This window comes from Myripristis murdjan, chromosome 24 (genome assembly GCF_902150065.1).
Source record: "Myripristis murdjan chromosome 24, fMyrMur1.1, whole genome shotgun sequence".
Classification (NCBI taxonomy): Eukaryota; Metazoa; Chordata; class Actinopteri; order Holocentriformes; family Holocentridae; genus Myripristis; species Myripristis murdjan.
The window spans coordinates 12,850,049-12,866,191 of record NC_044003.1 but is presented as its reverse complement, the minus strand read 5'-3'; positions in this window follow the sequence as shown (position 1 = coordinate 12,866,191).

The following is a 16,143-nucleotide window of genomic DNA, read 5'->3' as shown; positions in this document are numbered from 1 at the left end:
TAGATAGATAGAGAGAGAGAGAGAGAGAGAGAGAGAGAGAGCTTGTGTGCATGAATATTTGCAGCACACATTGGCAAGTATCAACAACATGTGATTTTCTTTGGGCTTCATCTTCTGCTTCCGTTTAAAGAAAAAAAAAACAAAAACAATCAATCAGTGATTTTTGAAAATGTCTCTTTACACACAAGAATGTGAAAACACACCAGTCCCTGCAGTATGAGCATGCACAAAGAAGCTGTGCAGTGACTGGAGCAGTTTGTTGACATCACTGAGTCACAAATGCAAGTATAAATATAATCAAAAATGTCCTAATATTGTCTCAGATAGTGAGATGTTTATATGTTCAGATGATGAGCTAGATAAAAAGTTGGTGCAAATTGTTGAAAATAATGGAAGAAAAAAAAAAGTTGTGGCCATTTCCTCTATGCGCATGTACATAGACTCAAAACTGTGATGGTGATCTCACTTATGTTTTTAATAATGAAATAAATTGAGATTCTGAGACTAGTAATACTAAAACTTAAAGTTTAATGCTGAATCAAATCTCATAATCTAATATAACTCAACAGGATGAATTAATTATATGTCTCATTCATTTTGAGATTTTTGTTATTTGCCGATGTGACGTCAACACATACCAAAAAAGCATTGGAAGGCAATGCAAAGGCTTTGACTTTCCAGCCACATTAATAAGCCCGACCCAGTGAATCAGAGGAGGATCAACAGTAAGCAGGATATTAAACATGCACTGCCTCCAGTAATTACTTGTTAGATGGCAAATCGAGATAAACTTTATTGCAGCTCCAGTTTTTCAAGCCACAAAACTGCTGTTCATCTGCTGCGTCCTGTTAAATATCAGCGTGCCTTTTTTTGCGAAGGCCTGCTAGTGTTATGTGGCAAACTGCTCACTTCAGACAAGCTGGGCATATTTTTCCAAGTTGGAGTGATTTTCTCTTAAAGGACTTTCAGTAGCTGCCTGATCCGTCACTGTGCTTCTCCCTGGAGAGAAGCCTGACACACAGGCTGTCAGATGTTCAATACATAAATGACAGCCCACCCCTTACCTCAGAGATGGTATGCGCGTGTTTTGTGTGAGTGTGTGTGTGTGTGTGTGTGTTTGCATGTTTCAGAGTGTGTACTGTGCGTGTATTTTTTCAGAGGACACTTTTCTGTTCTTTGCCAGTGACTTGTACCAAAGAGATTCAGATATTGTGTTGGCAGCAGAAGCTGGCACACACCGCCAGCCCCATCAAACAACCTCAGAGTGCTATGACTAGATCTCGGCCAAAACGGCACTCCTGCCATCGATGGAGAAACACGGCCATGTTTCATTTAAGTAAGTGATAGTATATGCCCTTACATCAATATTGACGCATGTCTTAGACCAAGCTTAGATCAAAATGCATGGAGTGTATGTTCTAAGGATGACTATGACTCAAATGACAGGACAATAAAAGCTTTTATGATGTTTACATGACCATATTAAATTTATCACATATCACTGACAGCAGGTGGCCTTAGCCACTTGAACTCTGCTTAAAATGACATCATCACTTTGAGATACCAGATATTTCGGGTGGGGGTCCACATGAGGATAAGTAGGGATCGCGTGTTTGCTTTTTTATGTGCGCTTATATTGGTAACGTTAGAAGCATATTTATGATCTGAATTGGGATATTGGATAGCAAAAAGGGGGAAAAAAATAAATGTGTAAATATGTCAGAGTCAAACATCAGACATCATAAAACTCTCCATGTGTCTGTTTTATCACATTTTTTAGAATAAAACTGTCCCTCATTAGAAATGCAAAATGAACCCCTCAATTAAAAGATGAATAATATCCTGTCAGGGGCTCTGTTATCTCACCGCAATTAAAGCATGATTATGCTTGTCAAACAGTGAAAAACACATATTAACAAGGCAATATATACAACCCTGAAACTTGAAATGCAGGAATAAAAAAATAGACAAAACTGATATCAGATGACATTTACATTAAACCCCCATTTCTCACAGTCACATATTGCAAATTAACTTTTTTTTTCACCCTCAGGCTCTCTGTTTTTTTTTTTTTTCCACACATCTATTTTACCTCATGAATAGGCAAACTGTTGTAAGACCTCCTGGCAGTGTAGACAATAAGCAAATGGGATCATCAGCGAGCAGGAGCTGCTAAAACACAGCCATGAAGACAGCAGGATTGATTAGGAGGCCTGTGCTCCAAAAGCAGAGCCTGGAAACAGCTCCAGCCAGACCACTCACATGTGCATTAGTCTGCTCCGAGCACCGCTTGGCTGATGTGTGTCAGTGGAGCACACACTCGGCACACACAGTCAAACAGACTGAACATAGTGTGATAGAGGCAGGACGTTGGGTTGCAGCAACCAGTTACAGCCGGAGTTCTTAAAGGTTTTCAAGGCTATGGATTTCCTCATATGGTAGATTTTAGATTTGATCTTTTGATTTTTTTTTTTGACTATCATGGACAGTAACAGCGAGAGAATGAGATCAATGTTCAAAATAAACTACCCAGCACATGTTATAACAATCACAAAATGAAACACTTTCTCCATTGCCCCACAATTAACTGAAAACAGGAAAAAAAAAATGTAAGTAATGTGGTGTTGTGTTTTATTACCTCCACCAAGGAGGTGAAACCTCCGACAGGATTTTATATGATCACCCCATCTACATTTCCAGCTGCCTGTCCATCTTTCAGCAGGATAACTTAAAAAAATATTGAAAGAATTGACACCAAACTTGGTGTGTAGGTTGGTCATGGGCCAGCAAAGAAGTGATTAACTGTGGGGGTGAATCAGCCTCAAGGGGGCGCAACAATGGGTAGACCTAACATAAACAGGCTTAGTTTCCAAACGGCTCTGCATAGCATCACAAAACCAAGGTGGCAGGTTGATCACAGGTCAAAGCAGCACTGAGCAGCTGTCCCTGCTGATTGGCCGAAAGGGTCGTGTCCTATGACAACAGCATTGCCTAAAGGAGGCGGAGCTTAGCCCAACCAGGGACGAGACACTCAGCTGCGCTCTTGGAAGTCTGCACTCAAATAAGTGCCTTCTAATTTCAAACCTATTTTTTATTCAGCGATTAATATTACATCAAGATAAAGTCTAACTCCTGAGAGCAGCCAGTCTATTTCCCCTGAAAGTGAACTGAACAATTTTGGATGCATTAGTCAGAGATGAGTAGCATTTTAATTAAATATAATACATCTATTTTAATTCCAACTGAATACGAAAATAAGATCAAATATGCACTTTAATTATATACTTAAAGCTTGGGCAAATAAAATATTACTTTGGAAGTGTAATTTATATGTATTTGAAGCTTCTAATTACTCATCTAATCTAAATAAATACATTTCTAGACAACACAACAGTGTGATTCGATGAGCCTGATAGATTATGGCTCAAATCCTGCTGAAAGATGCTTTAGAAAGTTTATTTTAAATCACGACACACAAGGCCAGCCTGATTTTACTCCACTAGCAGCAAGTTAAGTTTACTTTCTACAGCTTTGCTGACACTGTTCATACTTTGATTATTCAAAGTTTTATCACTCTATTATTCAACACTTTTAGTTGATGAAAAAAGGCTCCACACGGCTAACAAGCCTCATGTGAACATTTTTTTTTTTTTTTTGTTTACACTTGAATGATTTTTCCTTGAGGTACAGACAGCTTCACAGCTCCGACAAGGCTACAAGTTTCATCTTGCTGTGATGAAATACTTTTCTCTAGAATACTGTGTTTGACTTCACCTGCAGGTCACAGCATTTCCCCCGAGGCTGAGAAATTACATTGGGGTTATTAGCGTTGATCAGTTTCCATCAGATCATATTTGTGGGCTCACCAACCACCAATAAAACAAGGGATGAGGTGCCGCTACCAAATGACTGTTGCCACATCAAGCAACCCATCGCATTCCAGTCCTCCCACATGGCTTCTGTGTTCAAACAGGCTCACAGAACATGGATGATGTGCCAGAATACCATTTTAATACAGAGCTAATCTTTTCACCATCTCCTCTAAATAAAATTATCTAAGGTATGAGAGCTCTTATTAGTTTCTGCCTCTATCTTGTCCTGCTATCTAGCCCTGTCCCTCGGAATAGGAACGCTTTTAATTTAAGGAGACAACAGTGATGTGTAGAGGAGACATTACTGTGTCCTATTTCAGGCCTAAATTGAATAGCCAGCTGCAATCACAGAGTGGAGCGTGCTCTCCTGTGTCTGAGTCTCACTCCCCGGAGAGAACCGGTCATGTTAGCATGTGTAGGACAAGGATTTCATGTTCTCGCTCATGTTTCACAGGCGTGCGTACGCGTGCGTGTCTGCATATGTGAGCAAATGTATGTGCACGCATGTGTGCCCCCAAAGTGTACCCATGTGCCAATGAAATCTATACTGGGAATCAGTGCACACACAAATGCACACACACGCCTCATTGCCCAAAAATCAAATTTCCTAAAGTAGTCCCCAAAGGTGACAGTGGTTTTAAAAGCATTCTGGCCAATTACACAGATGAAATCCTCTGCTTGTGACCCCGGTCACACCTAACTCCCTCTAAATCTTTTTTCAGGATCCATGCTTCACTTATTAACTACAGATTTTTACTCACACATACACACGCAAAACACTCACAATTTTTCACCAGTGCAGCAGCATTTTAGAAACGACAGTGACTTCCTCAGTTGACAAGGGATTTATCTCTAGAATAAAGGAGATAAATAAGCATTTCCATAGTCACAAATACAGCAGAATTCATTTAAAACCCATGCCTCATAAATATCTGATTAATGGGAATTATTTGTGGTGATGCATTAATCGTTTAATTCATGTTAAATTTTTTAATTTGGGTCTAAGAAAGGCTCTAAATTGTGACATTTTAATTGCTTTCATTTTATCAGTACCGCGTTAATATGAGTATCAATCTCAGTCAAGATACATTAGGCATTAATAAAGCCTAAAAGGAATAGTGGCTGTCAGGCTGGATACTAAAGGATGACAATGTTTTCATAATGTACCAAAAGAAAAATCAGTGGTGATTTTCCCAACTGGACTAGTTTCTCATCCATCTATTCCCTTTGCCCAGTCTCAGAATACAAGACAAACTCATTTCAGTGCTGATGATGACCACTACAGATTTAACATTGTCTTGCTTCTGTTCATTTGCGCAGGCCATCACTGAAATGTGGAGCAAGGCCATACTTCATAAAGCCACACGTGTTTGTGAACCAGCGCACAAAGACATGTGTAATTTGCATCACTTAATTAGACAGACAGAAGAATACACTCAACACAGCCTTCTAATTACCGATGTTTTGTATCAGGCTTTGCACAAAAAGCCGGGGACATGCAGTTTTCAAGAGTCCACACTTGTGTGTTTACAGAGAAAGAAGCGGAAAGGCTGAGCACTGAGGTGGAAAGTATGCACTGTACAAGTAGTAAATGTAGTAAAAGTAGTATTAACGTCAGTGAAATGTTTAGCAATATAACCTCGGTAATATCTCAGAGATTTGCTCCCATTTTAACTTTTACACTTGAACCATCATTCTGAACTTTTCCTCTCATTACTGATACCACAGCTGCTTGTAGGAGCTAAAAGGGAACCATCCTAAACCTTGGACTCACAATGACCAATCAAACTAAGTGCAAGAGCAACCACAGAATGGGTAATTCATTGTGTGAAGATTATGGAACATGCATAATGTTGTAATTTTGAGCGAAATTAAGTGGGTGCTTGAATATTTTAAGCGGGTGATACTCTTACTTTGCAGGGTAATTTCTTTTAACCGAGTTAATTTTTAGATTTGAGTCAAATATAAACTTCCATCTGTGGGTGAGTGTGTGTGGATGAGAGGGAGAGAGAGAGAGAGAGAGAGCAGGTGGGGCATGAGGAAAATGGCAAAGAAAAAAACAAACAATGTAACGTACAAAGAAGTGGTGAAAGCTTTTTTTGTATTGTAGGTATTTAAGTCTCACTGAAGTCTTTAGGCATAGATGATGTTGCACATTTACACTGGTGCTCAGAGTTCGAGTCTCTTACCTCCCTAATGGCTTCAGCTTGACTGAATGCTACTTTGCCCGGGGTAAAAGAAGTGTTTAAGGTCTTTGACAGTAATTCAGAGATGTGATAAGGGCTTGTGTGAGTGTGAAAGGATTTCTTTGTTCACTACAAGGCCAAGAGCCTCAGTACAATCATCCTTTTTGTTAATGTGTTTTTTGAGCCGACCATGAAATGCATCTCTGCTTACAGAGGGGCTCGAACCTGGGTCTGCTGGTTCAACGAAAGTCTGCGCGTTCACTCGGTTACATCAAAGAGGCTCTAAATTTGCCTCTCGAGAGCTTTCAAACCATCTGCATTCAGCATAAAATCATGACCTCAGAAAGCCACCAAGACATCTTGAAAAGGCCTCATGACATCGTGAAGGCACATTTGGATGATTTCACCCTATCTGGGAGGGATTTAATAGATGCATCTCATTGTTTTTTCATACCAAACTTTAAACTGCAGCTGCAAGACAAATTTTGGTCAAAGCTGTGTATACAGTATCTTGCTAAGTGGGTCAATTCATGGGCTTCTGTTAGTGAAAGGGAGATGAGAGGAGCTATTGTAGAAAAGACTAGAGATGCTATGTGCTGCTAGAAATTTAATGCTCCTCTTTCCATGAATAGAAGCACTTTGGATCCACGGTGTATCTCGTCCCTGCTCTCCTGCTGGGTTTGTGCTGCTGTAAGCAGACGGGCTCTTTACTGCTCCGTATCCACTGGGGAGGAAGTTTTAGTCTGTGTGAAGAGCTCACACTGGTGGGACACACGCATACACACACACACACGCAGACACAAACCCCTCATTCATAACAACCATTTCTCTGGGGATGCTATTTAGTGTAACAGATAGGCATTCATTAGCAAAATCATTGGTGCATTTGGGATTTGGGTGTGTGTGTGCCTGTGTGAAACTGCTGTACGTGTGTATGCCAAAGCCCTGGCAGGTTGTGTGGTTGTGTTCCCTGCCCTCGCAGTCACTCTTCCTCTGTGCAAACGCTTTGTCCCGATCAGTGAAAGAACTCCCCTGCGGGACCCGAGTCTGGTCAGCCTCTCTCCTCACGCTGCCTTGACTGAAAATAGCATTTCAGCGACAACAGAAGAGAACAGCCCCGGCGTGACAGGTACTAGATTGCCATGACGACCAAGTGATATGACAACTTCAATTACCTTCCAACTCAACATGAACAAGTATCATCTATCCATCTATTTCCCTCTGTCACTTTCTGGACACAAATAAAAGATGCAGTAAAAGTTTTTTTTTTCAGTCACTGTTTGGCTTGAGAATAATAATAGTAATAATTCCAGAGCGCTATACAGACAATTAAAGACATTTAAGCAAACAGATTATTAATGATAAAATACACTGAAAAATAATAGTAATAAAAGTAAACTGCTAATGTTTAACAAAAGGAAGTTGTATTAGTAATTGTCAGGATGCATAATTTTGGATGCAATCACTTTAAACTGTAATCAACAACAACAATATTTTTTAGTGAATACAGATGATTTTGAAGTCGGTGTGAGTCAGATTGTAAGAATAGCATCCAAAAACAACTTGGATTTTTTTTTTTAATAGATTTTACCTGTCCGATTCATGTCCTATGCAGAGGGCGGCTTTGATTGGTACAGGACAAAGAGGCATATGAGCTGTATGATATTAACAGTAAAGTCTGGGATCACACAGTCTCTACCAACCCAATCAGCCAATCACTTCCATGGCGTATTGATTTTACACTTCCCTCTCTGTACGGTTTGCTCATCTGATAACGCTTTACACAAACTGTCCAACGCTGCCACAGCCATCCCAAATCTGTAAACATCCGTGCCATTTGGAACATCCATGAGCAGATTTCCCTCTGTGCCAGTGTGAAAATGCCCTTGTAGTGAATTTGTAGGGCATCGGCTTAGAACACCCTATGAGATATGGCACGTACATCAAATATTCATAACATAACAGGAACACCGAGAATGTGTCGTAAGTGACATTTTCGCAGATCAATGTCATTATGACTGTTAGAACCTGTCTGAACCTGCGGTGCCTGCTGAATTCAAAGTCAGTGAACTTCTATTCCAGTCATTTACTCTATCATTTCAAGGCTTTTTTCCCACCTGGATATATACACCAGTATATCAGTAGATGGTGTAGTAGATAGTGTATCGGTAGATCTACTAATTACATGAAAACCTCATAAACAGCCAGCCGCAAATGATAAACAACACATCAGCTTGACAGTTATCAGTCACTTGTTGTTTACGGTTCATAAATCTGTTTATTAGCCTCGATCTCATTTGTCTATTTAATTTTGCACTGCATATTCAATAGAACATGGGCCACTAATAACCAGCATAAGGCTTCAGGCAACATAAGCCTTGTATAGACAACATGATATTGTAATTGTCATTTCTTGAAAGCAAATTTTTGAAGTTATAATAAGTTCTGTCAGCAAAAGACAAAGGGGCTTTGGGATTATGATAACACTAATTGTGACCGTGGTGAAGGCAGTGTTAATTAACCGAGATGACATGTGTAAAGAAGTGCTGCGAAATTGCCATATATGTCCATTTAATGTAAAGCATCGCCACTCTTTGTGTACTGGTGCATGCTTTGCTGCAGTTGCTTAATAAGCGTGGTGTTTAATAAGAAACAGAGATCAAAAAGCAAAAAAAAAAAAAATGTGTGATGACATCTGCCAGTGTCAGCCTGCAGACATTGGAGAAGTTCCCTATATTTAACTCCCTCCGCATACCGCCACACATTTTTCACACATGAGCAGAAATACCCCTGGACATCATCGACTACTACTCTTAATGGAATACAGACAAGTCAAGCAAAATGCAAATTAATATGCCTCACTTGGGAGAAGATTTAATAGAAGCTTATGACTGACCCACATTTAACGTTAACTCTCACATGGTAAAATATATCCCTGTGGCAGCGCTCAGTTTTCCTCACTGACAGCCACCATTCAAATCCCCTCTCCCAATCACGCAGTTGCCTTGGAAACACCAGCAGTTGCCAACGGTCGTTTAAAAATTCCAAAATGAAACGCCTGGATCTCGGGTGGAAATTCCAGAGGGGGAATATCCTCTGCCAAAGACACGTGCTCCAAAACGCAGGACAAAACACACACGCACGTAAACATGAACACGCCACCACGCACTCCTAATTTGTTTTCCATAACACCTTGCTTTGTGAAACGCTACATTAAGCAATTATCTTGCGTGATCTGGAATGACACAAAGGAAAATTGAATGAGGAAGCAGAGCTAAGCCGTGTACTTAGTGGTTTGTGTTTTATGGAGCGCTCTCATGCTCCAGACCTTCTTCCCTGTTTACTCTCCTGTCGGTGCAGGCGTGATGCTGAGCAGCTGAGTTTGTTCATTCTGTGTTTTTATCACCGAGCCCAGACTGCTGTTGCGGGAGACCAGGGCAATTTACTGGCCAGACATGTTAATTAGACCCTGCGTGCTATTCAACCAGATAGAAGTATAAAGTCCCACTGTGTGCAAACACCTTTTTTATGACTTCTTCATATCAAGGAGCAACAGCCTCTTTGATTGTTGAAGAAATGAATTTGGGTTATTGTGTATGGGAAGGCAGCAGCTGGTGCTAGGAGTAGGCCGCTTTTTTAAATATACCTCACAACTGGCTTTCAGAAGGCCAACTCATTTGTCTCCAGTGAATTTTGATGTGAGAACAAGCATAAAGAGAACAAAAGGACAACATTTGGCCTTAATTGGTCGTCTTTGTTAAAGAAAAGCCAAACGTTGAAAAGCCAGCATTTATTATTAATGTATTCTTCTTATTGTTAGTGTTATTGTTATTTTCCTATTTCAGGTTCTGCACGGAGGAAACTATCACCATAAGAAACCCTACTTGATAGTGCTTTCACAAATAATTGTAATTAACCAAATTAACCAAAAAAAAAAAAAAAAAAAAAAAAAAAAAGTGCACCAGGACTTTGGCATGCTCTGCTTAGTTGGCATTTATATATGTATATGTGCAAAAAGTGTTATTCTAGGACCTGTTTTGTCACTCTTTGGAAACAAATGGAGAAACACACACATCATTCTGGATCACCGTCCGAGCACTGAGCCAGCGCTGACGATATTTCTCCATCGTGTGGACTCATGTAACACCGAGGCAACTAAAGCCAAAATCCTTACCTTTCTGAATTCAGTGATGAGGGAGAATGTACAGCAAAGTGAATATGACTCTCCACTGAGCAGGTAAGGCAGTTACAAATATATTACTTTAAGAAGTGCTGAAGTTTGAAAGTAATTATATGGATATGTTGATGTGATGGAAAGTTCACAGCAGTGACTTGCACTCAGCAGGCCCACGTCTAAACACTGTTTTTCCATATTTCTGAGCAGACTTATTGAGCACTATCAACCAGGACAAGTGCAACCTGACACGTCGACTGATTGTCGAACATTTCTCCTGCAGAGCATGGCCATGGCTAATTTGCCTGAGTTTTACCATACCTCGTCATAAACATCGATATCATTATGGCATTAATTATTTCAGTTTCATAGCAGTCCTCATAAGAGAGAGAGAGAGAGAGAGTAAAAGACAGGATGTAACAGAGCAGCATGTAAGCTAAACCCATTTACCCAAATTAGCTAAACCACCTACATTAGGTGCAGCAAAGCCATAGTAAACCTCCATTAACATGCGAGCTCCAACAACCTCTTAGTACAATACTTTGGACACATCATCCTCTCCCAGCCTATGCTTCAGCCACCCAGGCCCATTATCAAGGTTTAGTTTGCGAAACACACAAGCCAACCCCCCCCCAGAGCATCCGCACCTACAGTCCTGCCCTGTCACAGCCTCACATTACTCAGACTACATCCTGTCCTGAAGGCCAGTAAATGGCTTCAGATGACTCCCCTAAATTTTTTTGAAATAAAAGCAGAGGGTCAGTGCCAAATCACAGAGTGCTTCTCCCACAAAGTAGCATCGTGCAGAGCCTGAAACTTTAATGAATGCCCAAATTCAGTCCATCACAGAGGGATACAGCAGGGGTGCTTACTGTCCCTTGACAGCTTTTATGACTGTAGAGGAGAATATAACCGTGAAAAAAACCCAATGTAAAACCACTAAAACATCAATATAAAGCAATTTAAGGAATGCTTGATTTATGGTAATTGTTTTTATGCCTCCTGTCTATTTGGCAACATTTGTTTATAAGTTGCAGTCCAAGGAGAAACGTAATGGTCATTGTGTCAAACAACAGTTCGACATCTCCTTTGTAACTTTCTCGGCTAAGAAATAAAACACGGCCTGAATTCCACAAGTCCGCGTCATCCAGTTTGCAGAGGGCACTGCAAAGGCAACTCCCTCCTTGTCTTGCTCTCCCCTCCAAACCACCTTGCTTTGGAAAGACAGGGGTGTCGCCACAACACAGAGAGGGGACAAGTCATGCTGCTCTTGAATCACTGTTTACACTGCTCTTCCAAAGAAAAGCAACGTCTGCTCTAATTGCAGCTCTTCCTGACCTCAAAGACCGCAGGTCGCCCAAACACAAAGTTACCATCCAGATTTGGAACAGCCCGTCCTTGAGCAGACAGATGAGGAAGATGAATGGGTTCCCTCCCTGCCGCTGATTGGCTTTATAGCATTTTGATAAAAGGGCACCTCAGACGGAACAGGTCAGTATCTATTTTTAACAGTCTCATATTATGTGGTAATTATCTGGGAGCATTTTTGACATGCCAGGGACACCTAACGTCAATTAACCCTATTTGAATTACCCTCCTTATTTCACACAAATTGGTCTGCAAAGGTTGTTGATATGCCACATAGTGAATGGAAACTGAGCGTAAACAACCGCGGGGACGTTGAAGGATTCAATCATCACTAATAGTGTGTATTGCTTTAGCCTGCATACGGCGAATGAGGCTCTTAAACTCTCTATTGTTCCCTGTTGGGAGATAACATGCATTTTCAGTCAGGACAGATGAGTGTGTTTACATCCAGGAGAAATGATAACCTCTCTCTCTCTCTCTCAGATGAGTGGTGTCTGTGGCCTAGATAAGGATCATGGGTATTTATTGCTCCCAGAAGAGCCTTTGAACTAAAGCTTTGGATCATGGGCCCCCTGAGAAAATTCAGGAAGTGCCTAAGAGGGGACGTGGACTATTTGTGACTCTAGACGCAACAGCAAATAAGAATCATGCAGAGTTTTTTTTTTTTTTTTTTTTTTTTGCAATATTTCGGATGGTAGGACAGACTGTACATCGATAAAATACCCAGTCAAACATTAACCTCAGTTATATATACGCAGTTTATTGTTAGCGTGCAGCAGTAGCAATATAAACAGACACCTTGCTAGGATGGTTTATTATTGAATGAGAGCAAGCATTACTGTGGATTAGATCTCCTGGCATTATCCAATACCCATTATGGCAGGCAGAGTAGATGCTTGATGAATTTGTTATGGTAACCAGGGCACATGAAAGTGCTAGCCAGCTGTTCGACTTGGCTGGGATGGCGCCTCTGAGTCTGTTTCACCTGAGTGCCCATCAGAGAGAGAAAGAGAATGAGAGAGAGAGGGGGGAAATTATTATCAAGACAAAGCTATGGTGGATTTTCTGTGTTCAAACAAAAGGAAGTCAGCAGTACCTTGTGCTCTGAAGGACGCATGCTTCCTCATATCAACCCATATTAAATCAAAACAATAAAGCAATAATTAAATCATAATATTAACGCAATAATTAAAAGACAGCCGTAAAAATTAATTAGAGACATGATTAAAAGCGAGAGAAACTTTGCAAAGTCTGAATGGAGTTACGGGTTAATGATGGTGCAGCGTGCTGGAACTATCTCGTGCACAAGGGCTGTTTTAAAAACCACCCATTAAAGTTTCATTCCTTTTATGCTAAAACAAGACATGCCTCGCATATTCAAGCAGTTCCCCTCCGAGAAAAGCCAAGCCACTCTTTTCTAAACAGCATTAAATATTTTGACAAGCGAGATGCTCAAGGTTTTTTTTTTTTTTTTTCTTTTCTTTTTACGAACACAACAAATCAAATCCATCCACAAATGGGAAACATGTCTTTTTAAAGTGCCCTCTCTCCATTTTCAGGGAACATAATTCATTTTTGCCATCAGGGAGGCTGTTTGCGTCCAATAGGACAAATGCATCAAAACCACTCATTTTCATGTGATGGCAAAATACATCTAGATTCAGCTGGACATAAAAGGTAGAGAGGTAGCAAACAGCAAGTAGTCCTCAATTGGAAGAAAAAAAATGCAGCTTTCAATTGATGTGGAGAGTGAAGCTTCAAACAAATATATCAAAATGATCATGGGGGACGTAGTTTAATAAAGAATGCAGTGGGATTGCATGTGGAATATTTCCACATCTAACCAACATGACAGTGGTGGTTTTCCCTGGTTCTCTCTCTCTCTCTCTCTCTCTCTCTCTCCCTCTCTCTCTCTCTCTGCGTACAGGTCTTCCTTTTCTTTGTCATGGCTCGCAGAACCAGACTGATTAAACTCCACTTCAGCGCCTGTTCTAATTATACACACAAGACCTCAATTTGTGTTTATTACTGCTGTGGTATTTCAAAACCACATATTATGGCAAATTGAAATCGGTCGCTCAGGCTGAGGGTTTGGATGGCGGCCATTTTGTTTTGGTCTGCATGCCACCAAGTTGTTGCATCTTGCATGTGCGTTCTTTCATCCTCTGCACAAGGTCTAAAACAGAAGGAGAAAAACTCTGCATCTGAACAAAACTTTTAGTCTAATATTTGGTATTAAAATGTTGTTTTTCTTAGAAACAACTGGAAAAATCTGCTAGTTGGAGATGATCTCTCTTGTTTCCAATGCAGCTTCACTGGTGTCATGATTTTTTTTTAAATTAATTAATTTATTTTATCTTTTTTTTTTTTTTTTTATAGGTATAAATAGGCTGACACAAGGCAGAATATGGCAGCCCAGTAGTATCAAGATTTTTTTTTTTTTTTTTTTTTTTTTTAAATCTGGAAACAAGTTGATTAGCATTTGAAAACGGAGATTATCTCATCCCATTGGCTGATTTTTTTCATGTGTTTTAAGAAAAAAAAAACAACACTTTAAAAATCAATATGAGAATAAATGACTTGCTAAGACAGGGATTTAATCAGTGTGTGTGTGTGTGTGTGTTTGGTTCCTTTTAGTTTCCATGTTGTTGGGTTTTTCAATTAAGCAGCCCTCCAGATCTGTGAGGGAAAAGTGGACAGCAGGGGCAACATTTATGGAGGAGAGGTCTCGACGCACCATCAGGGCAATATCTTGTCTCAAGGGCAGAGAGGAGAGCCTGTGGCCGGCCAATCAGAGGACAGCGGGTCACAGCTCCATCACTGAGCTCGAACACTCTCGCTCTCCAAGCACCGAGTTGGGGCCATTTCAAAATTAGAAGGTCAGGCTTTCAACCACACCCATTTCTGTTTTACACACCCCTCGCCTCCCACTCCCACATACACACACAGACATAAACACACACTCAAGCACACACACTCACACACAGTACCGGCATACAGATGATCTCCCAGTCATTTAAAAACACAGATGTTTCCCAGCTTGACAGATTGGACCAAATGATCCTTTTTAACACATTTCCCTGACTTGTGCGGATGGGATGTTAATTTGGTACAGTTAAAGCCACACAGAAACATGCACTTCAATGAGCCTTGACTAAAAGATGAAGTTCTACCTCTTTATTAGCATATTAGAGCGAGCGATGTGATCCTCTGCAGCAACAACAAAATTAGTGCAAATCAAAGAGACACACAGGAACACCTGCATTCAGTCCTGTGTGCTGTGTGCCTCCTGACTCAGGAGTTTTAAAGGCAAAATATGACTTTTCATCTTTACTGATATAGGATTTTATACTTTACTATTCCTCATGCACATTTTCTAACACAGCAAGTGATGATACAGCTTTCAAAGGCAGCCACTGCGATGGTTCACTTTGTTTCCCCTCTGCTTGCAGGATTGGGGTAAAACCAGCATGAGTTCATTCTTATGGCCTCACTCTACAGTAAGTCATGTCACCAGAGGCACGTCATGTCCCCAAACTAGATCCTCCCTACAGCCTCTTACACTGAAGGTTATGAGGTCATGAATATCTGTAAATTGATCATCTGTGATTTTATCTATTCCAAAGTAATATTAATGCTACATATTGATTTTCCAGTGTCTGGGACGCCTGCGCTGGGTAGTGTGAGCCGTGCTAGTGTAGAGGGTTGGAAAATGGCCTCTATTAAAGGAAGGGAAAAAAACTGACACCCCCTTATTTTTTTCAAAACATATTAGCTTCATTTAACTTAATATTTGGCGTAAATGTTGTTGTTCATTTTTGTGACAGTAGGTGTCACTGTAACACTAGGGAACAGTGGGGGGCGCCCAACTCAAGCCGTGTCGGTCTAGAAGAAGAAAAATAAACATGGCACTTGAGTTGGCCAGACGATTTAAACAGTGTCTGTTCCTCCCTGCTCCACAGGTATGTACAACTTGGTGTAGACATCTAAGATTGAGTTGTTATGTTGCATAAGCACTCACTAAGCATTTTCCGACATATATGTGCGATCTAAGTAGTTAAAAAAAGCGAGCTTGGATGTAGTTTTGTGTATCGTGTATTTTGTTAGCTAGCACCTCGTGTAGCACGGCTAAATGGTACAATGACAAAACCGACATTTTGTGAGAAGTATTTACCATTTGTTAATTATTTGTTAATCTAATATGTACTGCCACGTACACGGGATTATCATTTCCTTCTGTTGTGCATTGGTGTTGTGAACGATGACTGGCGGTGGTAAGCTGGGGGACATTTGTGTTTTGTTGTCATCCAGATATGTTGTGGTTGGGAGGGATGTTGAGTTTCAGTGATGTTTTTGAACTGCTTTGTGTTATGAAAAAATAAACATGGCACTTGAGTTGGCCAGACGATTTAAACAGTGTCTGTTCCTCCCTGCTCCACAGTTTTCCAGGGCTGTGCAGCAAGTTTGCTACCGGCCCAGGTACCCCTAGGCTTGAGGTCGGTAACACTAGATTTCGAACAATAGCCCCGACGTGTTTAAAACA